At 39.5% G+C, this 27,847-nt stretch overlaps 1 long non-coding RNA gene across 1 annotated transcript in view; it reads left to right on the top strand.

Annotated features, from left to right (window-relative positions):
- Positions 1-847: 847 nt before the first annotated feature.
- The window catches only part of LOC139828628 (uncharacterized), a 124,839-nt gene continuing 97,839 nt past the window's right edge, over positions 848-27,847 (top strand). Inside the window, exon 1 of the long non-coding RNA XR_011740476.1 lies at positions 848-7,415. This is a non-coding gene — a long non-coding RNA (uncharacterized lncRNA). The remainder of the gene's footprint in view (positions 7,416-27,847) is intronic.

The raw sequence follows: 27,847 nt of genomic DNA, 5'->3' as shown, positions 1-27,847 counted from the left end.
TATTCAGTGTAGTCCACTTGTCAGTGGCAGTCAAGGGTTTCATTTTTCAGAATGAATTTATAGGCAGATTTTTTCAGTTTGGTTATTAGTCTCTTGCGCATTTCCAGTGGGGTGTGTATTTGTGGCAGCATGCAGCTACAGACTACCAGTCCTAATACACAGACACATTAAAACATCCACCTTCCCACTTAAGCTTTGAGGCTGTCACATTTGACTTGTAATTTACGTTTTCATGTTTAACTTATAGAAAGCAACTGACTGAAATGCCGTATCAGTATTCAACAAGCCTCTCTTACCCTGAGTGCTGGTTTGCTCCACAGGCAATGTATTTTGATGGCCTTTCTCTAGTGACCTTTTGGAAAGGCATCAGACTCTGGGCTTGTCCCCTTACACAGCCTGCCAGCTGTAATGCTGAGAGAAAAGCACCTGAGAATGGCATGAAAAGATGCTTGTTAGAAAATGCGCGAGATTGTTTACATGCTTCAATTCAGAGATGGACTTCAGCTCCTTCCTTCACTTGAAGGTGTGATTTTTTTTTTCTTTTTTTTTTCATTTTTATTTTATTTAGTTTTCCGCCTTCCCCCCTGCAACCCTACCACATCACACTGGTGCTTCTAAAATTCTTTCACATAGTGACCTGAGCAGATTTGTTGCCAGAATCGCACATTTAAAACTGCCTGGCAGATGCATGTCTCAGAGACTTGTTATTGTTCCATTATTGTTCTTATTAATAGACTTCACAGGCAAGGCAGGCTTATCAGCCAAATGCCTCATTATCAAATGACTGAGACCCAATAACAGCATTCCTTACCAAAAGAGGAAATGATCACAGGCCAGATCCAACTTCTCTTAAAGCCAGTGGATAGATTCCCTCTTCAATGAAGCATCGCTTGGGGCCCCTAGATGCTCGCTCCTCTCTGTGTTTTCTGACATGTTTTTTAATTCCTCAACATGAACCAAACAGCTTTAGCTTCTCTCATCTCACAATGTGTTCTGCAACTTCTGGAAAGGAACCTGGACACAAGGAAAAATGCTACGGAACAAAAAGAGCCACAATACAAACCATATGACAACGCCTATTTCTTCATCCTCTTTGTCATGTTGTTTTACTCTTTCCTGGCATTAACTGTCTTTTTTGGTTATGTACGCTCGAAGAAAGCTATTTCAAAGAAAGATCCTTACCAGGAGTTCATCGAGGATAGGAATCGAAATAAGAAGTGGAATATGACCCGACCGGTGGTGGTGAAATTTGACTTTGAAGAAGAAAGTATTCTTTGAACTCTTTAAAGTAAAATACTCTGCAAAATGCACAGCACAGTCTCTGCTGTCTACATCTCAAGTGAAGATCTACACATTTATCTTGTTCGGCTGTCCCCCTCACAATAAATCAAAGAATTGCTTAAAATAGGTAATGGAAAGAGAAGTTTTTCTTTTTTCTTGTAATCCATTTGTTGCTGGAATGTAACTTTTCTAAATAATGGAGAAATCTTGTAAACTTTGAAATGGCAGTGAAAAGTGGCCATTTTTAGCTTTCGCTTCCAGTTTGGTGGAACAAGAATGGGAATTCATCCTATATCGACTAGTTTGTGTGCTCATACGCACTCCAGGGGAATGCTGTTGCTACCGAGTTGTTCAGACCTGGAAACTGGTGCATAGTGCCCCTGAAAGTGCCTCCCTTGAACAGCAGAACACATTTTACCATGCCTAGACCAGCAAAAACTCTTTAACATGTAACTATAGAAAAGCTCCTCTTGCATTCCCTCCTCTCAAAAATTAATTTCACATGCTATGGAAAAAGATTCAAAAAAACATCTGCAAAATGTAATTAAAATGCATCTAGTGGAAAAACAGGTTGTGTATTCAGTGAATTTGGAGTCCTTGCCTTTTGCCTCTCTTATATGTATATGTTCTTTGCCAGTTTCACACTGAAATATGTATTTCAGTCCTAGTGGTTGGCATCTGATTTATTCCTCTTCTGCTTAATAGAACAAGTATTAAATAAAATAATAGTTCTGACATAGAACATATTGTTGTGCTTAATATAAAAGAACAGTGCCTTTTGCTTTGTGATGTTATGCATGTGATATGACACACTGTTTTGTGATAGCACATGTGTGTAGTCTTCTGAGACTTTCATTTGTTTGCCGCCTTATCTGGGGTCTCTCAATTTATGGTCTTTATTTGTTATAGAACTGCTTTGATACGTTACATGTATCTGCATTACAGATCCAGTTGTGGCTCAGAGGGCTATCTGAGCACAGTAATTGTTTTCAGGTGGTAGGTAGACTCTGATTTTTCTGTAGTATGCATATGAAAACAAAGTAAATAAATTTTCATGAATGTATTAACATTTGTTTTTCTGCTAGTGGAATTATAATGTTAAGAATTTGATTTTTCTTAAGCATGTAGTCTTCATGATTACATATTGACTATTTTGGGGATGTGTAGATTTTTAATTCTTTCAATATTTAGAAAAAGTTTTTATATGTATTCAGCCTGCGCTGAGCAATCAGATGTTGTTGTTGCTGTTTCCTGATGGGATGTGTTAAGTGTTTCTGGCGTGTGTGCGAGCCGGGGTGGGGGGTCGATGTTATACATAACCCTCTTCTCGTAAAACTAAAATTTGCATCCCTCTTACCAGCGTCAATGTTTGTAGAAATAGTCATGTTGGCTCAGATTTTAGTGCTCTGTCTCTGATAGCTGTCCCAAAGGAAGATAATGAGAATAAGGTGATAACTTCTCAGTTGTATTTGCCCAGCCTTAAGGATTTGTTGGTCAGGGAACATCTGAGCTGGAGGCCACTCCTTTTGTCTAAACGTGGGAGTGGGATATGTGCAGAATACTGATGTGGACGTGTATGAATGTAAGCGTTTTAACAAGCCAGAAAATGTTCACAGATGTATTTTTGCTGGATTCATCCAATTCCAATTTAAATGGTTTTGACTACAGAAACAAGACCAGAGTTGCAGTTTTTACACGAATCAGTGTTTCGTCTATGTTATACGTGTCTTGGCTGCTTCATCTAGAAAGTTTAGGGTGAAAAAAATGAAAGTTCAAGTCATCAGTGTTCACATCAGACTCCTGACTGGAGTATATGAAAGGAAAATCGCTCTTGGTTGGATGTTTTGTAATGACTCAAAGCAAGTGGGGAGACTTATTCCTTTGAATGTGAAGTTCTGGATGTCTGTCCTCTGAAAGGGTGTGTAAATGTGGATTTGCTGTCCTGACAGAAGATCCTTTCTATTTTTGTCTTGTGGTCGGTGTTGTTCGATGCTGTGCAATGTAAGTCATGCCATCTTAAAAATTAAAGATAATTTAAAAAAAAAAAATTCATTCCAACCCATGTCCTTTATTTCTGTAAGCTGTTTCTGCTTTTGTCTTACCAGGCAATTATCAGATCAGCCTAAATCCCTTAAACATTCTTTAGCAATGTGCTGCCATTGTCTAATGTTTAGACTTTTTGGAAACATTCACAACTCATTTAACAACAAGACCGCAAGCTCTTCAAACAATTGTGCACAGTGTGCGCCTGTGTGTGTGCATGTGTATGTATGCCAACAAGACCAGGCTTTTTGCTATCCTATCTCCACGCACCAGTAAAAATGTCTCTTTGTAAATGTTAGCCACAGGGCACATTGGTGACATCATTAGTCTTTCTTCTGTGTGTCAAAGCCCATTTGTCCCTGCTCAGGCCATCTTGCTTATTACTCACAAATGAGAAGGGACTCGATATTACAGCATGACTGGTGTATCTTCAGCCATGATAGTGGCTCTGCAGCTTCAGTGCAGCTACATTGATTTGCACCTCCTGGCACCCAAAATGGTGAACTAGTTAGTGTAAGAAAAGTTTAAGGTTTGGAGATGTGGGACAAACCCTGTATGTGGCCTTGGGAGTTGAATGCCTGCTCTGGATGACAAGCAAGATCTCTATCAGACAAACTGGTGGGAGGAGACAATAAGGGGCAAAAGATGCATCTTTTTCTCTGAACAGAAGGTAACATGACAAGGCACTGTAAATTTTGATCTCTCCATAGCATGATGCCTTGGCTGCCTGCATTGGAAATGGAAGCAGCTAAGGGTGGAGAGGAGAGGGCTAAATGGCGTACACGCTATGATGTGAAGTTGCGGAGACAGTTGACGTGTTGCTTGTAATGTAAGAATTGTCCACCTCATTTTCTTTCTTCTATGTGTGAAACTAGTATCTGTACACTGCTTCCAGAGCTCACAGAGGCCTGTGATCTGTAACTTTGTCAGTCCCCTTTATAGCCACTTCTGGCTTTCTGCATGTGGGCTGTGAAATGGGAATAGGAGAGCCAAAATAACCCCATTCATGGTGAGCCCTGGGCTCTGAAGTATGATTTACATCTCTGAGGTGCTCAGTCGGCTCCAGACTAAACCCTGGAGAAAGTGGGAGGGCAGTACAAAGTACCACAACAGGGACTGAGCCAAGGCAAGGGGCTGTGACACTGCAGGAACTGGAGAGGGTGTTTGCACCTGCAAGACTCAGTTCTGTATGTTACTAAGTGCCTTTAATTTTAGAACATTTAGCATCACAAGAAGAGAGGGGTTATTATTATTATTATTTTTTTTTGGTGAATGTGTTTTTCTCTCTACTTGTGTTTGAATTAATATTATTCATCCGGTGATCTTAGTAAGCAGCTTTTTGCTCCTTCTTCCTTGCTATTAAGAAACATGCTTAAAAAAAGTAGATCAGGGATTCTGCTTTACTTCCCTTGCCTCTTTGGCTAATTATTGTGACTCTCTGTAATGCATTGCACCTGGTGTGTGGAGGTTTTTTTTTTTTTTTTTGGGGAGGAATCCACTTGGAATTTAGTTTGAGTATCTCAAAATTGTCGAAGGCTTCACTGAAATACAGGTGTGTTGCAGTTTCCACTTACCCTTTGTGAATGAATACTGTAGCTTTCTCAACCTGGTCTGTGAGAAGTCTACTTCTGATTAAACACCTACTGATAAATATTAGCTTGTTCTCTAATTTTATACATGCGTGTGTATACACACATGTGCGTATGTCTCTTAGTTTGTTACTTTTGGCATTCAGAGAATGACAGACTATGACAGATAAGCAGGACTACTAAAACGGTAGATATTTTGAACTCTCCTGATTCTATTGTAAATCTGGAGTAAGCTGATTTGGCTGCATAAGTTCTGGTGTTTGCTGGTACATGCATCATGTCTAGAACTGAATCTTACATTACAGGTCCATTTTGATTATTTACAGCTCTGATCTCTACAAACTCAGCTTTCTGCTTCCATGAGGAGTCTAAAATGCATATTGTATATGACCAAGCTTTCCTGGAGCCTCTAGGCAGCTGTAGACATTAAGTTATTCATGCATGGAAAACATCATGGCAGTGACCGCTATTGCATTCCAGAAAAATTAAGTGTGCCTGAATTAAAGCAGGCCTGATGCTATACATGTCTTTACCTTCTCTCTCTAATTTGCATGCCAGCTGCTGCAAACCTTTGTCTCTTCATTTGTGACATACTTGCACGTATAGACGGCGCCTGAGATTTTGATAGAAAATATTTTTCTCCTTGGAGGAACATCTACAATGACTTTATGGAATTGTTAGACTATCCTCTGGCCCGGATTCAGAGGAGCACTCCAGTCTATGCTGAAGTATTTTGTCAGTTGTGTGTATGAGTGCAGGAGGACTTGGAAAGCACATGCTTAAAATTAAATGCATGCTGTCATGTTTTCCTGAGCAAGCATGGTTCCCTAACTTGGAACCTCAGTAAGTACAGTAATATGTACTACAAACTTAAGCAGTTGAAATAGGCGGACTCTTTTTTCTTTTTGATATGGAATGTGCAATAGCAAATCCTTTGCCATGTAAATAAGCTTAGGGAATTAACAGAGCTCATACTACTGGGAATAAATGAATCTTGTGGGTTTGTTTCTACTGAAATGAATGTGAACCCTTCAAAGACCTTTTTTCCCCCCCATAACAGAATGGCACACTTAGAGGAAACTTCCCATCTTTTCTAGTTGTTCTGAAAATATTGGACAGCACAGTAAGAGCTGATTGACAGCTGCTTGTAGTGTGACTGTACACTACCTTCATCTTGTTTTTTCAAGTCCCAGCAACAGAGCTGTCTTTTCAGCCTGGGAATGCTACGTGACCCAGCACATGAAACTGCATTAAATATAGACAACCTTTGGCAGTGACCCTTCCCCTCTGTAGATTTGCTTTCATCCTGCAAGCAGAAGGAGAACTGAAGAGGTCATAAAATTAACAAAAAGATAAAAGATTGTGACAACTGAGGTTACGTAGCTAGGTATCCTAGTATGTATAAGAAGATACTCAACGTATGTTCAATAATCCAAAAGAAAATTGAAATTTTTTTTGCTCGTTTAGAAGCCTGTGGTCAGACCCAACATGTCCTTGTTTGCTGTCCTAGAGAAACTCTCCTCGGCTAGTGGCAACCATTGCATGCTGATGGCATCACTTCCACCTTGTGTGTCCTGAAGAGGACTCATATTGGCTGCGTTTTGTTGGCACAACTGTCAAAAGCTTATAGTGATCACTTTTTGCCTTGAGTCACTGAGCCGTATCAGTGTGGTTATACTTTTAAACTTATATTTAATACATGGTGTGACTACCCAGGATCATTATGAGAGAATCAGGCACAGAGGTACAGAGGATTTTACAGACAGAGACATGTCAGTGATTTGTAAAGGGCATGATCGTAGGGGCAAAGGACTGTTGAAACAGACCCTGGTCTCCTAAGGTGCTGAGCACGATCCCCGCTTCAGCAAAACCTCTAAGATTTGTGGTCCACGGTGACTTTGACAAACAAATGAATTCCACATTCCCACTTTTTTTAGTGGGAGGAAATAGAAAAAAAAAAATCTGTTTGGCATAATGCTAAGACTCTACTATTGTGTGTGTGAGTGTTTTTTTTTTTCCTCCCTTTAATAAAATGTCTTTACTTAAAGATTTATTTCCATTTTTATTGAAGAAATCTAATACAACTATGAAACTTTTTGATGCATGGAAGCATTAGATAATCAGATAAATGATTTGGTCATGTAGTGACTTTATTGAAGGTATATAGTCAGAAGTTTTGATGAAGTGTTTTCTGTCTCCTCTTTCTTCTGTCTCCCTGGTATTTGCAGATACATCTGAAGTGTTGTATTTTGAGGGAATGAGTTAATTGCACCGGGGTGGCACTGTCAGAGCCTCTCTTGGGTTCTCTCATGTTTGCTTATCAATGCTAATCCTGCTGGGCTCTGGGCAGAGGGTGTGATCTGCTCTCAGCAATAAGGTCATGAGCCTGGCAGCATTCCTGGCTTTCACCAGAGCTCTCTAGAAAATGACAATTCTCACTTCGTCATCATTTAAAGAAAACTGCCCTGCTGAATTGTGAAGTCTGCCTTCAGCCCTGGAATCGTGAGTAAAATGGAATCTGTTTTGACCCCAGTTGCACTCTCAAGTAACTTGTTGGTTTGGTTGTGGGGCTTTTTGTGTTTGTTTTTTTTTTTTTTCCCCTAACTTTCATCTGTGTGTTTTGATCCTACATCCTTTTGTGTGTGTACAGAGCTTTTGTTTCATTGCCTACAAGATTAGGATGTAGAGGATATAAACGATCTTTTTTCTCTAGCCTTATATTGACATCAGCTTGGGAACACAGCCCACACAACTTCCTAATCTACTTCTCTAGGTAGGTCCTAAACTTAAATATATCCCTGCTAGTATACAGATAAAGCTCTTTTCATTAAACCTTTATATCAGTATTTTGATTGTTTTCATGATTGACATTTAAAATGATACTTTAAAAGTTATCTGTATCCTGCTGCATGTGACATGCTTTTACCTGCATTGTTAAACATAGCTATTCTAAATATATGTATATATAGAGAGAGATACACTAATGGGTTTAATAAAAAAGCAAGCAAGTAACTCTGCATCAAAAGAATCTCAGCAAATGAAAGTTCTCCAGCCTCTCATTCCTGAAACTGTTTGACTGCAGTCAACTGCACAAAATGAAATGTTCCTCATTTCAGAAAGCCATGCCACCTAAAACAATGTTGTGCTGTTTGGAACATGTTTGGTCATTTAAGCTTATGAGCAAAAATTACCGAGAGAATGATGCGCCAGCTCTGAATTACACCATTGTCTCATGGAGAAAACAAATTTCCTTTTGCTCAAGAGAATTCAACAGCTGGACACTGACAGGATGAAAGGGAAGCATCGTACAGGTATTATGATTTGTGTCTGACACAATCACACTGGGAGGAAGCATAAAAATCCCAACGCCTGTATTGTGTTCTTGCTCCTTTTAAAAACAATTTAAACAAATGAATTTCTCTTTTGCTTGTGTTTATGTCCTGGCATGAGTCATGATTAAAATTGTGTAAATATATACACTGAAAAGAGATGTTTTGACTGGATGGGACCTTTTGCCTCTTATGTGTGTGACCATGGGCAGTTCCGAGCTTCTACAGTTCTGCTGGTTAGTTATCTTTTCACAGATTTGAGTACGTTCAGGTACTCCTGTGTTTGGAATACAGAGATCTTTGAAAATGTTGAGTATTTCTTTCAGATCTGATTGTAGTGCTGTTATGGCTTCCCTGTGCATTTGCCAGGATTCTGTGTGAGTCCACAGCTGAGATCACCTCCAGACTTGGGCTTCCTCTACCTGCCTCTCTCCTCATCAATACCACCAAGCTGGAATGGAAGCTTATCCCACTGATTGTGGGATTGCAGCTCACATTTTACAGGTGTAAGAGTTTCTTTTTATTCTTTTTATCTTGATCCGTTGGAGCTGGGTTGGCAACAGCATGTCTCGGGAAGTGAAGCTTGTGAGGCTGCTCTTAACACGTGACTTACTTGGGAATCCAGTGCTTTGTGACTGTTTCAGTGTCATGTGTATGAATGTCCTTTATGTGCAATCACAGTGTCTAAGTTGTACAGCCTACAGTAAATGTGAACAGCAACTGAGGATTTAAACACTGTTTACTGCTTTTGAACTGAGCAGCTCACTGCTAGGAGAACACAGCTGTAGGAGTGCCGCAGCAGTCTTTGCTCTCGTTGCCACCTTGATGAAACTTGGACTGGTTATCCTGATTAATCAGTTAACCAACTGGACTTGGTTAACATGATTTCTTATTATCATCTGGTTATTTTCCAGACTCCCCTGCAGTCAATGGAGCCATGCGATAGCTGAGAGGGGACTGTGTCAGTTTCATTTGTTTAATCTGATAAAGTGCTTTTGAATTATTTCTTTTTCTTTCTTTTTTTTTTTTTTCTTTAAACTTTCAACACTTCTACTGGAATGGACAGTGTGAGTTAGAGAGGTCATCTCTGTCTGATTCTATCATGTTGCAATTAATATAAATTTTGCATTTCTTGTACTTTTTTTTTTTTTCCCCTGAAATATTTGGTACTTATTAAAGGGATGAGATGTAGGATTATGTGTGCCAGATAACATGAGGGTTTCAAATCCAGAACATTAATCATTTCAGCTAATGGAGTGTGACTGAGGGAGGAATTTGATCCATGAGTTTTGTGTACCAGATCTCTTGCTGACCACTAGATTTCATCAGCATAGATTGAAAATGCCTTCCTGTATAAATACCTACTATAGGGAATAGTCTAAAATAAATTTATTAAAGGTATATGTCTACTATTATTTTAGTAGGGGTATCTCTTTTGCTCAAACCCATGCCTACTACAAATCAGTCTCCTTTTCCTGAAGCCAATGTTTCTTCATCAGTTTACACCAGCTAAGGATCTGCCCAGTGTTCCTTATATGCATGTGTAAGAAATTTCCTTTACTTCCATCGAATTTAATTATTTTATATAGGTCTGTATATGGCCTTTGAGGAAAGAAAATGAAACATCACATAATGTTTTTGAGAAAAAAGGATTGTATTTGCTTTTGCAGGAATCTATAGAAAAATAAAAGTAAATCAAATCTGAATCATATTTCACCATTGCTAGAAGGTAATTGTTGCTGGTTTTTATTAAAAAAATACATCCATCCTTTATTTCTCCCTTCCTTCCTTTTTTTTTTTTTTTAAACTTACATCTGAAAATCCTTTTTGAATCAGTAAACAGGACACCTGTCAGCCAACTGTGAGCTGAATTTCTATAATTTACAGAAAGACTGGTCATAAAGTGCTTAAAGCTCTGGGGACGTGGGTACCACCCAGTGCAGAACAGATTAATTTCACGGTGTTTTTCTGCATTTACACAAATTAAAAATATGGAGAGTCTGTGCTTTGTTTGTTTGAACTTCTTAAATTAAATTTCTTCAATTAGTTTTGTGCTCAGGTTTAGACACTCAGCGTTTTCCAAAAGTCTTCAAATTCTTCCAAGTTTAATGCCGGTTGGATATGCAGACCTCTTTCTCTGCTTGCATCCCATTAGTTCCTGATGCAAAAGGATTTGTTTCTGTAATGTCTGTTCATCATCAGTTTTCTCCACTTGGATGTTACCCTTGTTTGCACGTTTCAGATCTAATGTTCCTCCATTACATGGTATTGCTGGATGAAATGTGAACCTCAGGGACTCTAAATTTGTGTTCACCCCTACTTCAAATAGTTTTGGTGCTTCATGTTGGAATCTGTGTTTAAAGACACAGAACTGTGGCTTCAGGAATCTCTCATGGTTGTGCTTTGATGAACAATTCTCAGTGTTTCAGTGATGTAATATAATTCAACTGTGTTTAAATTTAGCTAAACTTGTCTAGATTTTTTGGCCATTTGTTCTTTTTTCTTCTTCTCTTTCCTTCCTTCTAGTGAGAGCTGGTAAGAGTGTCCCTTTCCCAACCCCTGCAAAAAGTTGCCATGAAAACAATACCTTTCAAGCCTGCTGAAAAAATGGACAACCCACAAATGGAAAATTTTGGGCAAGAGAAAATAACCATAACAATAGTTTGACTCAGAACTTCTTGAATCACATCTCCCTCTGGGGTTTGGTTATCCCTGGATGGGGTTAGGCTGCAAATGGGTGACTTTGCCTGTAGCAAGTTTTGCCATTTATAAAATGTCTTCTTGCAGTTTCCATGGTGATTTTTTACATACAATGTAGAAGAAATTGTTCCAAATTAAAGCATCTCTGAATTGCTGGAACAAAGAAGAAAATAACCTGATCATCATCCTGATGACTGAGCTACAGCTTCTGGGCTTTCCAAGAAAATTTTCACTCAATCTGTGTGTAGGTTTTGAGTCTTTAAAAAATATATTATTTTTTTTCCTTTTTCCTTTGATTAGGATGGGGCTTCATCTGCTCTGCACTTAGCAGTCAAAACTACTCAGGTTAGGTACCCTCTGTGGTTAATGAAATGAACTGTGAGTGTTCCTGAAAGTGTTTAAACTCTACTTGTTTAACCATTTTTTTTAAGATTGGTGTATCAGCTTCTGGGGTGTCTCTGCCCACTAATCAGTTAGGTTAACATCTCTTTACTTCATTTCATCAACTTGATAAAAAGGAATTCTATATATGAAAAAGTAAGCAGTAGTATGTAACAATTAAAAGAGCAGATTATTTTTGTCTAAGATTGCTTCATAGTCATAATCCATCCCTTTATATACTAAACTGAATCAACATAGTAATTGCTTGTGGAATTAAGGAATACAGTCAGGTTTTGTCTTCTAAGATCTGGAACACTGGTTTGCATGTGCTTGGTTCTTGAGAGCTGACAATGCATCTTTAATACAGGAGAATAGTTTGTTAAATATCCACTAGCTGTTGCCTAGTTTCATGCCTCTTCATTCCACTGTAATTTAGCAAACTGCAGAGTATCTTAAACACATGATTAGTTTTGTTCAAATAGGACTGAGTCCACAGTGTGGTCAAGGCCAAAGCAGAAGACAGTCCAAAGTGGCTGTTGTTACCTGATGACACAAATCACTTCAGCAGATCAGCCCTGTGGTGCTTAGGCCAAGTAAAGACAAGTTGGAATGACCTACATTTCATAAACAATTCAAAGGCTGTTCTAAAATTGGGAAGTAGTTGTTTTGTTCTTGCTGCTTGCTATTTTAAAAATAATTGCGATTACACTGCCCTCCTTGTATTCATATAGAGTGCAAGGGTGGAGATGCAGTAGTAACCAGACAGACTTTTTGAACTTCAAAAATAGACTATCTGCCTTTCCTGCATTTATTGCACAAAGGAGGGCTGATCCATACCAGTGTTTTTTCCAGAGACCGTGCCTAACCTACATATACAACTTTTCCATTCTAGAACTAATTAGTTTTGGTTGGGTAACTCATCAACATTAAGTAACAATAAGAATTGTATTTCCAGGAACACTTTCCTTGTTACAGAAAATTGGAGTCAACTGCAGAAGTGTGGCCACTGAATCTAGTTACTTTTAACAGAACTTTTTTTTTTTTTTTTTTTTTTAAGACTTAGAGCTACCTGTTACAATGCAAAGTGTAACCGCTGATTGGGTGAATGGATCATAGTTGTAAAATTTTGGGCTGCTTTGAATGTAAAGTTTTATTACACTTTGATTTTTAATAGAAAGATTTACATACTCTGAAAAACTTCCCAATACAAGGAATAGTTCAGCCAACAGAGGAAGACTTAAAGATCTGCTTCTCTGGAGTCTCTTAAGAATACACTAGATAATCTCTGGGTAGACCAGAGCTGGGGATGGACCTCTGAAAATCCTTCCAGCTTCACACTTGCTATGAGCCATGTAATCTGTTTAGTCCATTTATGTTACACAGGCTTGCAGTTGGTTTCGGTTACAGAAGTTTTGTTTACACTGACTGGGCTTCGATCTTTAATTTATGTGCAAATTCTGCCACTGAAGACCAATATACAGTGCCTCTCTCCCTGAAAATCAGCACAGAGTCTAGTTCTTTATGATCTAAGTATCTGACTAGTTCCTACCACCTGCTACTACCTTCGTACAATAGAGAAATTTCAGCCCTTTTGCTTTCCTGCCTGTTTTCCTTTCACTCTCAGTGCCAGAAGGATGTATGTCTTCTGCTAGTTTTCACCTGTCTGAAGGCTGCTTGCGCTGATCTTTTTCACAGTTACTGCAGACTTGCTTCCCAGGAGGATACAAGGATCTGCATCTTCCTGAAGGTCTGAATTCCAGGGTGTTTGATCACTCTTGGACAAGTGATTTCTGTATATTCTGCCATTTTGCCCTCTTGAGAATCTTCTGCTGCAGTTCTGCTTTGATTTCACACTCTGTCCATTTACAGTCAGGCAAGACTTCAGTAAAATATATTGATTCCCCTAACGCGCTGTGGGGCATGTTTCTTTTGAATGGTGTCATGTTCTTTGTGACTTGTTTTTTCATTACTCAGAAAAGAGGGGAGAAAGGTGAAGACCTTAGGTTTTTATATTTCTCAGTTGTCTCCTTACTTTTCATTTTAAGTTTTACTTCTTGTCTTTCATCATTATACCACCCAAATGTGCCTAGGTCAAAACTGAACACTTTGCCCTTCACTGTTGTGCATTCAGGCTTTGCTGAAGAATCCACAGCATATCACATCAACCTTATGACAAGGGAAAGCAGCTATGGAGGAACCAATGAGCCTCATTGCAGTTTTTTGTTGTGTGTTTTGTGGGGTGTGTGTAGGCTTTTTTGTGTGTTGGGTTTTTTGTTGTTGGTTGGTCATTTGTTGTTTTCTGTTTTTCTTCTCTCTCCTGTGTTGCTTTGACTATTCAATGTTGTTAGTTTACATACCAGGAGAGCGAATACAAGATGAAAGAAGCTTATGGACCCTTTGAGGCCTGCCCTTATTAACCCTGAAAAAATTTAATCAACCAATCCATCACCATTGTGAACTAACAAGTTCATTTCGTGGCTGTGGCTTCTGGTTTCTTCCACAAACATGGATCCAAGCTTCCTTTGAACTGACTGTTATTGTTTACTTTCATTGCCGCGCACATTCATTTGTTGCTCCTCTCAGCTACCTGATGGGTGGATAAATTTAGTCTGATTTGTGTGCTACAGCCTCATCTTTAACTTTTCTATCTTCTTTATTAATTAAAACAACTTACTGGCATAAATTTGTTAACTTCCTTTAGTGCCTGTATACCATGGTATTCACACAGAGAAGCTGTGTTCATTTCTTCATATGATTTTGCTATACGTGGATATAAACCTTCACTGCAGAGTTAACCTGAGTTGGTCACACTTGTGAATTCCCTTTCAGCCAAGCGAGATCAGCTCCAGCAGTGGCCAGGCTGCAAGACAAGTACCATGGCTTTATTAGCAGCTGTTGTCTTGGTACTGATCCAGTCAAATCAGGTTTGAACATTCACATTTGTGCTTCAGGTGGTCCTCTGTGGTGTGCTCAGCCTTTCAGCCAGAGCTCCAAGGAAGCTGCAGTGAGGACCAGTAATTTCTCCCAGTTTCTTCCTGTTCATTTCACAACGCTTGACGCTTTCCTTAATTTACAGAGCCTATAGGAACTCTCTGTACTGGTGGAGATTTTCACTGACATGGTAGACTAGTGAGTGCCAAATCCAAAGGAAAGGTAGAAGAATTCTGTATGTTTAACTTTCTTGCAGCTCTGCAAAGCTTTACTGCTATCCTGGAAGAACTGCCTCATAAATGTCATTTGCTTTAAATCAGGGATAACTTATTGAATATACAGCAAGTCCTGTAGTTCTGACTGGCTGTACAGATGCACTGTGGATCACAGTCTGTGTTTCAGTTGGGGTTAAAGGAATTCTGTTGGGAAGAGAGAGAAGAAAGCACAATTAAATTAAAAAAAAAAAAAAAGGCAAGAAAGAAACTGTAAATGTAGACCGACAGTTTTACTGGTCATCATAGGTTTCCAGTACTGCCTAAGAACAGTCACACCGTAGCTGTACTCACATCTGGGCCAAACCTTCAGTTCATGTAAAAAGGACTTAGCTGCATGGTGCCAAAGTAGCTAGGCTCAGAAGATCCAAGTAAGGATCCGACTGCCTGATTTTACTTTTTCTGGTTACTATGCATTGCATTTCACATGTTTCAGGCAATATGTTTCCTATTTGCATAACTTTATATTCAAAACAATCCTATCTCAGAGCAACAATGTGTACTTGCTTTTTAAAATATTTGTCTTGATATGTTTCCCAATTTCTGGTCCTGGCACATCAAACTCAATAGAATATACTCTGGTTTTGGGAAGATGAAATCAGCCAGTGATGTAATCTATGTAACTGATGTCTCTCTTCATGGCTCCGCTGAATTTGCTGTCTTTTATTTTATCTCTCATAAATTCAACAATAAAGGACAGACAATAAGAGTGAGTTTTGGATTTTAGGTCCTCGCTGTGTTTTATATTTGTATGAAAAACATATAAGTGACTTAGCTAGGATATAAGTCAATAAGAAACAGAGATAAGAGGAGCAACCGCTAGACTCAATGTCTGTCTGTCAGTCAGCAGAGATATATGTATCGTTAATGTGGAAAGGAATAATTACTTTAAAGAGCTAGTTTGAGAACATCTTGTTTTAAATTTGTTGTAAATATTAGCCATGCACTATTAGCAAGAATAGCGCTTATTCTAGCATAAGGGTGCTTCAGGTGCCATGCCTTGCATGCAGGGACATAGTAATCTGAGCAAGCTGTTTTACTGTTGAATGACTTACTAGAATTTGCTGCCACACGCAGACATGCACACCATACCATGCAGTGGCACTTGTGTTTTGGCACTGGCAGGTCAAATTCTGTAGGTCGTTATTCTGTATAATTGCCATTGACTTCACAGCAGATACTTGCAAACTTTTTGGCAAACCCTGGCAGAAAACCTGAGGGAGTACAGAAAGTCCTGTCCAAAGCAATACCTTCAAGAAATTCCAAGCCTGTAATACTGTTGTTGATGTTAGTTTATATCTATTTAAACAATGCATGTCTGGTCTCTTGAGTTTTCAACTCGCCTCTTTAAGCACAAAAGCAAAATGTTGGCAAATTTAGAATGACCAGCCCTCTTTGTGGTAAACACAGCAGAAAGAAGAAATTGCAATTTGACAAAACGTGCCAATGCATTAGTAAGATACTGTATTTATTTTTTTTTTTTTTTTGATGGAGCTAAAGGAGAATTCATGTGCTTCTATTTTTTTTTTCTTAAATCAAACGTGTTTTTAAATTACCTATTTTAGATAAATCTATTTAGAAATCCTGTTTTAGCTTATTTTCAATTCCATTCCACCGTAGGCATGCCATAACATTGGTATCTTAGTATCAGGAATGGTCTATCCTAAAATAGCAAGGAAGTGTTGCTGCCTATTGAGCCATTTAGTTATGTAAGATCAACTCCACTACTGGCAACATGGACTTAGCCTCCTGCTAGTTTCGGAAAACAGGTCCTGATCAAGACAGTCAAGGCAATAAACCATATTTTTCTGCTATAAATATGCTATTTCCAGTTAAATATTATCTCAATAAATTTTGTCACTTATAATTGTCATGCTTATATGCACATATCTAAAGCAGAGCAATCTTTTTTCCTCTAAGGAGTGAATGCCATCTTCTTAGCAACAAGCAGATTCTGTGATGCTCTAAGCGATATTTTAGACTAGGATTTTATGGAAAATATTTAAGAAAAACAACAGCAAACAAATAACACTCAGCAATACAGCTTTTGTAACTAGCTCGAAGTCAAAAGAACAGATGTCAAAGAGAATTATTTTCCTTTGTTCTTTTCCTTTAAACAAACAACAACAACCTAACATACTCTCTTCAAAAACTCATGCGAAACAAAAGTAGTATTCAGGCCAAAAGTCAAGCAAACCTCTTTGTTTAAATGTCCTAAGTTAGTGGAAAATACAAGACACTGCAAAAGGAAACCTGCATCATCAGAAGCTGTGTTAGAATTGAAGAGCGGTAACTGAGTGTGATGCCAGTGGAAGGCTTGATTAGTGATGTCTGAGCAGATGTTCTTCATGTAGATGTCATTGTCAAGCACTTGCTTTACACTTTTTGTTGCTAGAAGCTGATCTATGACAAATGCAGGGTGGTTATGTCGTTTTGATCCTGATAATGACTAAGAGAAACATTTGCCAAGTCACAGGTGAATGGCCAAATGTGGCTTCTGTTGACTTCAGTGGAACTTCATGAGCTTTTGGGTTCAGAATTTGGTTTGTCTTGTTTGTGGGAGTATGGAGTCTTGCCTGTTCTGCCTCATGTTTGTTTGGAGACCATAAAAAATACATTTTCAAGTAGGGGCCTGAGAAAATATCGCAGAAACATTGTATTCCGAAGTTACAACGATATTCAAGGTCACGTATGGAGATGATATGACAGATGGAAATGAATGTAGGAAAATGAGTGTGGTCTGGACACCAAATAAGTTGTATAAATTTAGCCCACAATGGAAATGCTAAGTTCAAGCAGTCACACCAATCCCATCGTCTGTAAAGCTTGGTTATAACTTTTTGATATAATTCTAGTGGAATTTGTAACAAAAGGGTGAATTTAGTTCTAGCAGCATTTTTCCATAATGCAACAGGAAGAATATATAGAAAATATGAATCAGATTAATTATTATGTTTAGACATTGAGGGGAAAAAAAAATGCAGAATGACTGATCCTTGGAAATCTGTAGAGTATGTGTTTTCTTGTTAAATGGGACCTACAAGAGCTCATGTTCTCTCCCCCTCTGCCCCCCCTTTGTTGTTGCCGTTGTTGCAGGCTTTGAAAACAAATGCCTGTGCTATGAGGTCAAAAATCTTTTGAGCAGGCCATATACCATAGGTGTAACTCAAGAATGACTTTAGTACTCTTCCTAACCCTTCTCCATCTGGTCCTGGCACCTGATTTATTACAGCACACAGGTCAGCCTTGTCTCTGGTGCTTGACTGGTCATAAACTCCTTTTTGTACAAGAGAGAGAGGAAAGTATTAGCACTCAAATTACTGAATAAAAGAAAACTAGAAGTAACAATATCACCGATTTTAGTCTAGCTTTGCAACTCCATGTTAGGCAGAAGAATTACAAGTATTTTGGCTAGAGATGTCTGAGGCCAACTTGAGTCCTGATGGTTCCTGGCCCTTGGCTAACAATTCCGTTTGCATGTGGGTCGCACACTGCGCTGGCTGTTTGTAGAGAGGGACAGATGAAAGAGTAACTGGGAATTACCTTTCCTCTTCTGACAAGATCAGCTCTTGTTGCAGTGTACTTAGATACCAAGGCTGGCTTTTTTCAAAAGTGGTCTTCAAGCTTCTAGCGACCCGAGCTGTCAACGCTTCTTTTGGAGTTTAAAATGGTATTTTCTAAAGAACCTTGTATAGGCCCAATTCTGTTCCCCTGATGGTTGGTGGTGATACTTCTATTGATTTTTAAGGGAAGCATCTCTACTGAGCTAGAAAATCTTTGTGGTTTTAGGAAGGGAAAATAGAGGTATAAAATGCTGGCATTTAATCTCATCTTTCCTTTTGCTTTGGAGCTCTGGTGAGCTGTTTATTTTCAGCTTATTTCCTCACTGGAGGAGTGACTAGGATTTTTTTTTCCTCAAGCTGTCATGACACAAGCTGAATAAATAGAGGTTCAGAGAGCTTTGTCCTGAGTCTTTATTCACAGTGCAAAAGAAAATTGCGGACTTCAGTTGAGATCCAAAGCAGAGGGAAGTCAATACGAGTGTTTCTGATGTTTTCACTAAAACTTGGATTAGGATGATTCTTGTGAAAAATTTCCTGTACAAAAATTCCTCCAAAATAATATTTAGTTTTTCTTAGCATCACATTTTCCTGTAGTTTGGTAAAACCAGAAAATTATAGTGATTTTGAATAATAAAAAGGGGTCAAATTCAACAGTTAATTCATTTTTCACTGCATTCTCACTCTTACTAAAGTCTGGAAGATTTGCATTGCTTTTTAATGTGAAGGTTGAAGACCGAAGAGTGGATAAAAGAACCAAGATGTTGATATTTACCAATATTCTGAGATGTAAGTGTATGCTATTAATTTTGTGTGTTGGGCTGGATGGCTACATTGTGCTCAAATAGCAGAACTGGCTGGCTGCACTCTTTTAAAAACAAACAAACAAAAACAACCCAAAAATCAAGTTCCAGTATGTGGCTAGAAAAGAATTTGATACTGTTACATACTCTTTCTTTTTTCTATAGGCATTTAGTAGGGTTTTCAGGCAGATACTCTGTGTGATCATAAATTAAGTTTATGGAGATGGGAAGTATTGCTCTTCAAGGCTGAAAAATGATCTTGCAAATATTGTACTGTGGTTCCACATACACTGATGCTCTGTCTTGGGAGGCAGAAGAGTAACTGCTCCTTCTGGCATCCTGTTAGTTTTATCACAGCTTGGAAGAGCTTGTTCCAAGCGCTGGCTGTACTTGTGCAACTCTGAGAGCTTTTTCTTGTGTTGATAAAACAGGAAATAGGGTGAATTTTGTCTCAGTGGCTCAAAAATGTGTTGGATCTGCATTATTAACAGAAGGGAAAAAAATCATCGTAAATCCCTGTGTTTGTAATAAGTGGTTCAGTGCCTTCCTGCTTTTAGAGATAAATGTTTTTCCAAACCAGCAGTAGGACTTTAGGCACCTCACTTGTCTGTCAAGATCTCTCAGTACAGAGTTGTTTTCCCTAAAGAAATTGTTTGTGCTGAATGGTACAACTGTGTCTTCTGAAGAGGGCATCTGAAAATCAGCGGCCCATCTGCATCAGCAACTGGCAGTGGTTTGATATGGCACACGGTTTTAACCAATGCAATGAAGCTGTGGTGAAGGCTGTTTTACTTGTAAGCCTGGGTGGTTTTGTTTTTTCTTGGTGTCTTAGACACGGAATCATGCCTGATATAATTGTAGTCTCTAAGCAAATTACCACCACCAAAAAACCTGCTCTTGTAACTGTCCATTATGCTCTGTTTCCTTAATTATGAGATGAGGTGGAACAGGTTTGTTTTGTTTTGTGATCGGAATTTAGGCTTTGGTTTTGCTGGCAATAGACAGCTTGTTAAGGCACCAGAATTTAGTTGCATTTGGGTAAGTGTGGGTTATCTCATCTGAGTTAAGGGCCTTTTAAGCATCTGTGATGTAGTTGCAAATGTTTGTATAGGTTTAGATGAGTTTAAACACAGATTTAATTTAAATCAATGTACCGAATCCCACTGGAAATGTGTTTTGGAAATTCTGTACCCATGGTCACTTTGCTACTTGCTGAAAATTAAAAGCAATTGGACCTCAGAATGGCGAGGTGGGTACTGCAAGATCATATGGAAGGGCAGGTGAAACGTATGAACCAACTGAGGTTTTTCAATTCAGGTGATGGAAAAATTTATTTCACAGAAATATATCTGTGTGGGCAATGTGACTTAATATTTATCAAACCCAAATCTTTACAAGATTTTTAAATATTCAAAAATATGTATCATTAAAGTCCAAGTGTTTTGATTATCTCACTCTCCTGTGTCATGGACAGTTATACGTAAAACTTGGCTGTGTATTTCCATGGCCCGTGTGGAATTACCTTCACTGAGGACAGAGAAACTTTCAGAGGCATGGATAGATTCTGAATGTTTTATATTTGAGTAGCTCTGTAAAAGCTATGATAAGGCATCTTAACTTTATAGACCATGTATTTGATGGGATTGCAACATATGATTATGATCTTTAGATAAGCTAGTGTGGACGGTGCTAAGTGTCTGGGAAAAGTGGAGAAAAGACTTCAGGGAAAAGAACAAAAATGCTGTGTTCTGACTAATCAGTTCATCAGCTATTGTGCTTTTGTGGTGTACCATACAGCCACGTTCTTCCCAGGCATAGAGATTCTCACATGACATGAGATATGCCCAGGGTAATAAATCCTAGCAGTCACGTTATACCAAAACAAGAGATAAATGCAGGTTTTATTCATTTTACTATAGTTTGTAGTCTGCAGTTGTTCTGTGTCTTCTACTGCAGAGTTTCTTACTGCAACATTTCCCAGACCCATCTCCCAGTTGGCTAATTGGTACAGATTGAAGTACTAATTAATATCTTCTTAGATGAATGGTGATGCTTAAGCTGCCAGAGAAATTGCACATGTACACCCATGCAGTAAATGGGCTAGCATGTTGATTCCCTTGACTAAAGAGAAATAGTCAGTATTTCACTGTCCTATTCCTTGTGATCTCATTTGAACATGCAAGTTTGGTGTTTTTTAGTTATTTATTTATAATTTTTTTCCCCCTTGTTTCTTATGGGAAGTAGTAGAGCGGTCAAGGTCAGGTCAATATCTATGGAAACTCTGGCCCTTCACTCACACAGGGGTGGGCTTGCTTTTGGGGTGGAAGTCTATAGATAATGTGAAACTATGTAATCACAACTGCTTCCCTGGAAACACTTCCGTGCAGTAGTCTCAGTAAATCTTTGCAAGGACTGGAGACCTCAGTTGTTCTACTTGTTGGAAGATCTATAGGACATATTTAATCTCTGGCTGGTGTGCAGCAACTTCTCTTTGCAGTGAAACAACATCACATGAGGTCCTTTTTCTGCAAGAGCTGTGAGCAGGCTCGTTAGCTTTTACAGTGACTGGCCTGACTCCCTGTGGCCGCTAAGGACACTTGCCGTACACAAACTAATTTCTCAGAGGACAGCACATTTTTATATTTAGTGATGTTGTATGGGTCAGTGCTTATTGTATTTAATTAAAATAGGTCAATGCTTTTTCTTCAATTTTGTAGAAGTCTTCATTTACCTAACTAGAGAACTTTGGGAGTTAGGAGGGAGCTGAGAGGTTTTTCTGTGTGCATGTGTGTGTCTGGAAAGATCTGTGATACGAGGATGCAGTAAAAAACACCTATCTTTAGATGAGCTCAAGTTTTCCATTCTTGCATCTTAATTTTACGTTAGTTTTAATCTGTTAGTTTTTGGGTTGTTTAGCAGGACTGAAATTTGGCAGGAGGAAAATACTCCTTTACTTACGTAATGCTGACAATTGTTTTTCCTGTCCAGGATCAGTTTGTAGTGGTAGGTGGGTTGTTTGTTTTTCTTTTGGCTTCTTGCCTGTATAAGAACAGACTATAAATATCCTGACATATACAGTTACCCGGAAGTGGCATCAGCAACAGGTACTGCCTAACAGTATTTGAAAATTGTTAATGTAGCTACAGAGAGAGGATCTTCAAGTATTACCTACATCTGAAGGTTGGATGTGCTTATGAGATCCTTTGAGAGGAGCTGGGAACAGAAGAAAGCAAAGATCATCTTGGCTAGGTTAATTAAATTTAATCTCAGATTTAGCAATGTAAGGAGGTCAGCCCAGTTTTGTTTCTGCAATAATGTAGGGGTTTTTTCCCCTGTTGTTGACTGTCATAATTAGCCCTCGATAACAACTCAATATTCAAAAACTGCTCATGGTGGTGAGTAGCTTCCATATATACAATAGAATTTGCTGTTATTTTAACTTTCCCAGGTGCATATATGCAAAATGATGATCTTTAAATACATATTCACAAGTTACTTTCTCCTCCTTCTTCAGAGAGGTTAAATAAAGCAATTCACTAGAATTCAGCCTAAAATTGACATTTTCCACTTTCCCTAGCTTTTATGGGCATGATTTGTAAACTAAATAGCATTATCAGAGTCATTATTTTTGTGCATTCTTTCTGAATATGAAATTTTGATTGCTACAGATGAGTACTTCCTAGCCTGCTTCTAGTGGATTCTGATGAGGCACTACTTCATATGTATAAAAATATGAACAATTATAATGGATATGGTGCAGCAGAAAATATCCCATTATCAATTAATACTTTAAAAATTGCAGCTCAAAGTTCAGCTGTCACTAGAATCAAACAAATGTCTCATGATTCTCTCTGTAACAAGGTAAAAGAATTACTGGCTGCTTCTTCCAAAGAGATTTCACTTTGTGACAGATAATCTAAAGTACAGCCTGACACTTCATTCTTGGGGTGAGTTAAGGGAGGGTGGCAGTGAACAGTGATGACAGAGCGACAGAATTTCGAAGGAACTTCATCCTGGCTGACCAGGAGCTAACGTTTGGGACTTGCACACAGTGTTTAGTCAGTTCTGTGTCAGAAAGCACTGCTGCTACTGAATAGCAATATTGCAACAGTCCATAGGTGCATGTATCTGTAGGTATATATGAAGCTCTCGGGAGGAAGGCAGGTGTCCATTACAAATACCTGTGTACTTTATGGGAGTAGAAATTCTTCCTTCATTCTCATCTCTGTAGTGCTCTGGTAGGAAAAGCTGAGGAAGTCACAAATGAATTACTGACTACACAGTTCACAGTTGACCCTGCTGAAGGTCTTAATTTGTAAACTGAATATAGTATTGCTTGAAATCCTCAATATGTCTTGGATACTTCAAATGTCTTCCTAGAATCAGATTAAAATTTACCTTATGAGAAGGTTGTCATTCTTTTTTTTCTGGCCTCCATCCTGTCAGCTGCCAGATCTCATCAGCATGTTTTCACTATAGCATTTCACATTGCAAGTGCTGGAGTGCCACATGCAGTCTAAAGTGCTGCATACCACCAGCAGTCCCAGAACTGTACTGAGCAAAGCCAAGTGATGCGTAATTCACTTTTGAGTTACTCTGCAGCACTGCAGCTGGCAGTGAGTTTACAGGAAATTCCAGGATGGACACTGGGTTTGTTCAGCGAAGGGAGCACCACCAAATGTGCAGTGGTGTTCTTCCTGATTGTGGTAGAGCACAGGAGGCTGATGAGAGCTCATGGCCTTCATTTTGCTATCTAAAGAAGGTATGTAATAATCAGAAGATCAAATGCCAGCAAAACATGCAAATTTAAGCATACATCTTCTCTAGAAAGACCAAATGTCACAGCCACTTAGTTTCAGTGGTTGTCTAGGGAGAACTCAAAGGCACTAAATAAGAATCAGTTGTACAAGAAGTTGCTTCTCACTAACTGGATTAAAAATATTGTGGAGCTTGCTTTTTTTTTTTTTTTTTTTTTTTTTTTTTTTTTTTTTTCCTGTAATACTGGCCATTTTGACCGAGAGGGGAATTACATCTTTCCATCTGAGTCCAAAAAGTCTAAGGGAGGCAGGAATCATCTGAGAAAGGTAGGAAGCACCTAGGATCTGTAGCAGCACCGCAAAAGAACAGTTTAGCTGTGTGTGAGCTTGTCTGTAGTGTGTCAATGTACCTTTGTGTTGCTTGCACTTGTCCATTTTTGGGGTCTGAAAGGGTTTTAATGGAGTCATTTCAGCCAGTACCAATAGATACTGGTGCCACAGGGACAGAACTGCTCTTCTCTCCTGCCGCCCCCCTGCCACACACCTTCAGGCAGCTACATGGTAGAGCAGGGCTGGACAGGTGCTCTAGTCAAAAATGTGGCAGGGCTCCACGTCCAGCTTTCTGCGTTTGCATTTCTCAGGAGACGTGGGAGTCATGTTTATGCCTGGTAGTGAGTAGGCAGACTCACGTGACACACCGAAACTTTAAGAAATCTGCCTGGATTATTAAAGGGTGTGTGAAGATGGCAAAGAACAAAGGCAATATGTTAAAGCCTGCTCTGAAGAGTGGGGAGTAGAGTGGCAAATGGGATAAGCAATTGGCAGAGGTGTCTCAGTCAGGGTTTGAAAAACAAGGAAGTTTGGGAGAAGAAAAAGGAGGGGCAGGAGAAGGGATTGTCCTCGCTGCAGCAGGCTCTGATGAAAGGAGGGGAGGCTGACCTCCCTGTTGTGGAGGGGGAAGGTGTGTGCCAGGAAGGAGGATCCTTAATGCCTGACAGAACTTCAACCAAATCCCAGTAAGCACTCCCTGATGAGGAAACTGAGGCTGTCAATGTAGGACTGAAGAGATATAGGTATAGGTATAGGTATAGATAAAACACCAAATCTTTACAATCCTTGTGCTTTCCATCAGACAGAATAACAGAGCTAGAACCCTTTGGTCAGGTTGTGCGTCATTCTGCTCCAATTTTTTTGCAGAAGGGAACCGTAAAACAAAAAAGCAAGCAAGGATGAAACTCTGGGAAACTGCTTAATGTTTTGCAGTGGTGTTGGAGGTTTTATGGCTGTGCCTAGCGTCTTAAAACAGCAAGACAACAAGGCCCCATTCCTACAACAGGATAACAGATGCTCCCTCTGCCAGGAATTATAGGGGTTGAAGAATATGAGATAGTTGGAGCCTTCTCTGATATAGCAGCTTTTAAGTGCTGCTGTTAAGAGTGAGAGTGCCTTGGCACAGGAGAAACTCTGCCTGCATTCATGTCGTAAGGGAACATCCACTCCACAGGCTATGGAAGGAGCATGGTGGATGTCACGGCAAGGCAGGCAAGCCCCATGCGGTAAACTGAGCCACCCTAGCAGGACCTACCACAGGAGAGTGCTCCTTCATGTGAATAACTGTGTCCATGCTGCCGGTTAACTCGTGTGCAGTATATTCAGTTGTAATTTTGCGTGGCAGTGGGTGCAAGAGAAATTTGCATGGACAGATGGAGAAAACGATTACAAAGCATGAATATGCAAAAGATGACAGTGAAAACGGGATGTTTGTACTGGAGAAGCAGCCAATGTTTCTTTGGTTGTTTGCAGAGATGTCACCTGCCACTTAGTTGGTTTGAAGTGGCTGCAGTCCAGGGAGCTGTAGGGAAAAAAAACCAAAAACACCTTGATTCAAGCTACCTGCAATGCTAAATGTGTTTGGCTGCTGAGAGGAGACTGCTGCAAATGGAGGTGGTGTCAGATCTTGCTTGCAAATTCAATGTATGTCCTGAGAATAGATTGGAGTCCTGGCTTAATTTTAAAGCTGTCTTCTTTCGGTGGAACCTCCTTGGGAAGAAGATCTGTTTCCCTAACCTTCTTCACAGTGGTTGCCTGAATTGAAATATGTGTCTTAGAGGGTGAATTTGTTCATACTTATTTATAAGGCATGGAAAAAATTATAGGGGAAAAACATTGTTTTTTTTTTTTTTTTTAAAAAAAAACCCTAGAGCTAGTAAATGATTAAGACCACTGTGCAGCACATGTGGTTTTCTGGCTGATGGTGCAAGAGGATCAGGAGTCCCTCTCTGCTGAGGTTCTGGGGAGCTGGCAGGGACACGACTCAGTGGTTACGCTGTACATACAGGGTAGTCACCCTGGTCCTTCAGATACCAAGTCACAGGGGTCCCCTCATCCAGTTTTCTTCCTTCACTCCTCTCCTCGTGCTGCGGCTCCTCCTGCCCCTCCTGCTGTTTCTGTTTATGCAATTAAATCTCTACTATAAAGAAATTTATCTGAAACCAGCCGAAGCTCATATCGGATGTTTCATGTGAATGCAGGAATTAAAGTACTTTGATTCACACCCCAAACTGAGACAAATAAGACAGTCCTTCACCTTTGCTGGCAGCCCACTGTTCCCAGTCCTGTGTGGAGCAAGGGCTGGAGAAGCTCTTTGACACCAGCATTCATTAAAAAACATTGACACTGTTTTTGCCACATGTTTCTCACGGTGCTGAGCCTGTGCCTGGACCTTCATGCTCCTTGTTGGTGGAGGCTGTGCAGGCTGCTCGGGGCAGAGCCCCCTCACGGGGGCTTCCCCAGCTCAGCTGCTGTGTTGCTGCCTTTGAGACAGCACTGGAAATGGTGGGAAGGTCCTTGCCTCCAGCAGGGTTGCTGCTCCTACTTTTCCCAAGCTGGAGGACTTTAGCAAAAGATGTTCTGAGGTTTGAAAGATTTTCCAGTCTCTGAATGCAGCTAGGAGCTTGGGGGTTTGTGTGTGTGTAGGGATAGGGGTGCGTGGGGGTGTTTCTTTTTGTCCTGGGTGTCTCCTTTCCCTGCACTGAAAGGAAAGAAATAGGGTTGTTTTACTTGGTCCAACACTAATGCTTCCAAATGCTTTCACTGCTGAAAAGTTCTGATAGCAATAGAGAGAGGGAAAACAATGGTGGGGAAGCTGACAAATGTACATTTTCTAGGATAGGAAAACTAGACATGAAATCTTTGTGGGAAAGTATGCATGTTGAAAATAAAACCTGGTTGTGTTTTGGAACAAGTTGTATGTAAGACTTGGTTTCTGTTTGTTTATTGCCTTGTGCAATATTGGTGATTTGTTTGTTTGACCATACAAACTTTCTGTTGGGGATTTTTGTTCTCTGCATTGACATGCAAAGAAATTCTGCATCTAAAACTTCAGCTACTTTTCACAATTTGAGCTGCTGTTGTGATTTAGAAGTACAAGTAGCATACAACATGCAGATGATGTTCAAGCTGTGCGGTTGGTCCTATAAAGACTTTTGTGTATATCTGTTTTCAAGCAAGTGGATAGTCCTAGAATGTTTTTTAACACAATCATGCATGTGTGTATATCAAGCTTATAGTATTTTTATGTCAATATTACATAAATACAAGAGTTTTCAGTCTTAAAAGACATATTTCAGTCACACTGTCTGTTTCATTATTTTTTAGCTAAGACTTGGTATCCAAGGAGAGACAATTGAATGTGTATAAGAGACCAAAGGGTTGCTGTACAGATGTGTCAGATTTTGTAGGCAACCCAGAGGAAAACGTAGAGTTGATAGGGGCAAAACAGACACATCCATTAACTGGTGAATTCACCATTAACTGGTGAATCATTAAGAATCAGAGAAGTAGTTATAAATAGAGGTGGCAGCAGGAGGTTATTTCTGTGAAGGACTTCAACGTGAGGACAAGAAGCTTGAACGTGATGTTGAGCAAAGCAGTCGAGGGAGAGTGACAGAAATAGAGGACGGTGTCTAGCACGCAAGAGAGTGGAGCTGGATTTTTAACAATAGGAAGAAAAACAATTACACTTGATTAGAAATAAAGTGTTCATAGAATCATAGAATGTCCTGAGTTGGAAGGGACCCACAGGATCATCGAGTCCAACTCCTGTCCCTGCATATGACAACCCCACAGTTCATGTGTCTGAGGGTGTTGTCCATTCTTTTCTTGAACACCGTCAGTCTTCGGGCTGTGACACCTCCCTGGG

Source organism: Patagioenas fasciata, chromosome 9, assembly GCF_037038585.1.
Source record: "Patagioenas fasciata isolate bPatFas1 chromosome 9, bPatFas1.hap1, whole genome shotgun sequence".
In the NCBI taxonomy this organism is placed as follows: domain Eukaryota; kingdom Metazoa; phylum Chordata; class Aves; order Columbiformes; family Columbidae; genus Patagioenas; species Patagioenas fasciata.
Note: the sequence above shows the minus strand (reverse complement) of the source record. Positions and strands in the feature narration are given on the sequence as shown.